This window comes from Stigmatopora argus, chromosome 22 (assembly GCF_051989625.1).
Source record: "Stigmatopora argus isolate UIUO_Sarg chromosome 22, RoL_Sarg_1.0, whole genome shotgun sequence".
NCBI classification, from domain to species: domain Eukaryota; kingdom Metazoa; phylum Chordata; class Actinopteri; order Syngnathiformes; family Syngnathidae; genus Stigmatopora; species Stigmatopora argus.
In genome coordinates this window covers 7,416,743-7,419,438 of record NC_135408.1, presented here as the reverse complement: position 1 = coordinate 7,419,438, position 2,696 = coordinate 7,416,743, and the positions used below count along the sequence as shown (strand labels likewise).

The 2,696-nt window shown below is 38.0% G+C and overlaps 1 protein-coding gene across 3 annotated transcripts in view; it reads right to left on the bottom strand.

The window, feature by feature from the left end:
- Positions 1-2,696, bottom strand: part of gabrb2b (gamma-aminobutyric acid type A receptor subunit beta2b) — a 225,016-nt gene that overhangs the window by 133,842 nt on the left and 88,478 nt on the right. The gene's annotated exons all lie outside the window — the stretch shown is intronic.

Here is a 2,696-nt window from a genome sequence, read left to right as displayed (position 1 = left end):
TCACTGTGTGTTGAAGTCATTCCAATTGAAATATTCCAGTTGCATGAAAGTGCCAATTTTGTGAATAAAATTTACAAAAATAAAATGCAGGTGAAACATTTTTCCAATAGTTTCCAGTCAGTACAATAATGTAATTAATCATATTCAAGAAGCGTGCTGTGTATGTGTTTGCCTGTCGATTGTAAAAGAAAATGTCACAGAAGAGGCAATTTGTTGAAGGAACTCAGGTGAATTAGTACTTTATGCCATGGAAATATGAATTAGTACATGGATGAACTCCATTTGATAAAGTTGTCGATATAGTAGTAGTATATGTATCATTCAATCACAGTCAACTTAAAAACAAATGAAAAAGTGACCTCTATTTTCATCTCAAACCAGAGTCAATGTCATGTAAAAATTTCGATGTACGTGTTTAGAATAAATTTGCTGGACAAACTTATAACTAACTGCACTGAAACCTCCACCTCAGTCCATCAATACATGACACATTTCATTAGAGCTGACATTTATTAACTGTTTGAACCATCGACTTGATGACGCGCATGTTCAAATGTCACCCGTAAAATAATTTGACCTTCCTCAGATATGAAGGCTGGTGCACGTGTTGTTTACAACTTAAATTAATATTCTAGCTGTATGAATTCAACCGTAAACAGCTTCTTCATAATCCGCTGTGGCTCAGTAACACTTAAGGTCTAGGTTGCTTAGTTCTTCTTTTAGCCAAAGACGCGACATAAACACGGATTAATTACCGCGGCTTAAAAGTCAAGAAGCACCAATAAGCAATCGCCGCTGGCCGTTGATGAATAGGATGCTTATTGCACTGGGGCCACTGGGCTAGTACATAAACACGATGCAAAACATGGTACATTAGCAGCCTTCCCTGGAGTCTTGCAAGAGGCCTAAACATTGCTCGAATGACCATAATCCCTTACATACCCTCACCTTAACAATCAATGAAGAACATTACGGTGGCCTGTATTTATACTCTTAATATGCGGCATGTCCCCCTGAGAATGGAGGAGAATGTGTGCTCAGTTAATGTTCAATTTATAATGCGTTATGTCCAAAAAAGATTTAACCACCAAGTGTATCTAGTTCCATACCCTTCATTTGAAGTACATGTTGCGTATGCACTCGTTTTCAATAGAATTCTGCGAGAGAAACCATTTTACATCACCCAAATCCTTTTTTTAAAAAACATTTAAAATAGCTTGAACTGGGGATACGTTTTGACGGCTCATATTTGCAGATTAGAATCATCTACCAGCATTTTGAGTTGTATAGAGATATTATTTATACTATATTGTCCAGTCACTCCCAGGTGTTGTCATTGCCAAATGGCGTTAATACATACTTTTTGAATATTGCACACCAACATGAGCTGGCAGTGAATACATTACCAATAGCACTTTCAGTAGTTTCTTCTATAGACACCAAGTAAAGAGCTCAATTATTTGTTTCACTTCTAAGTCAAGGTACCAAAGTAAGAAACAGATAAAAGTCATTACCATGCAGCATATGTAAATAACATGATGGTGAACCTTCTGGCTGATGAACCCCTTCCCCCCCTAGGGAGTAGGGGCAGCTGCCAATGAAGCTATGTGGTTATTACACAATACATTTGCACGTGCACATTCACCATGCAGTGTGGCTTCAAAGCCATTCATCAGCAGTGGAACATGCTCTAAGTAAGTCAAGCATTTATTATACATAATTACTGCACGTGGCTCCCTTTTCTTTTTAACCTCTTTTTGAGCCTTTCATCATGAAAATAACCCACGTTGTGTCACAAATATGATATAAAAGGTGACGTGTATAAGTGGAAAAAAGCAAATGTTAACTCAAGTGCCATTCCGATTGGTCGTTGAATTTTTGTAGCAGAACTGTAAGATTGCCACTTGTAAAGGCATTTTCTCTACAGCATCAGTTTGAGGAGCCACATGGGTTCAGGTTTCTCCAATAAGGATCTGTTGCACACTACTACCACCACCACCACTACTACTACCACCACTACCACCACTACCACCACTACTACTACCACCACTACCACTACAACGTCCACCACTACCACCAGACACCTAATTCCAACGACCTGGCATCCAAACAAAAACAGGGAATGTCTACCTGGCCACCAAAATCCAGCCCCTTTCCTATATCCAGCTTCTACAGTTGATTTTCTCTTTTTGGTCAAATGTCAGGCTTATTACCTGCCTTTTTTCCTAATCAAATCAATCATTTATCGCTTGCAGTCTTAAGAAGAAGAAAAAAGGTCATTCTAGCTTCTGCTGTTTTCAAGAGAGCCTGAGATGTTACTATCTACACAACTTAATAAAAACTCTAGGAACCAGTAATATAGTACAAAATCTTTCAACAGTATATCATAGATGAATGGCTCACTTGCCTGGACCAATTTTCACTAGGCCTTCAGGTATTTATGTACATGTGTCACAGGTGTAGATTGCTTTGAACACAGTTGACTAATTTAGAATTTTTCCAACCCATTTCCCCCAGACCGATGAAAGCAACCAAACATTCCTTCTGCCATCATATAAATATGATGGACATGTTTTTACAATAAGAAAGGCAAATTAGCTACAGCAATTTTTCACAGGAGATGACATTGGTGAAGAATAGATGTCGTTAAAACTCAGTAAAAAGACATTAAAGTAAAATATAGTGGTCTTTATGGC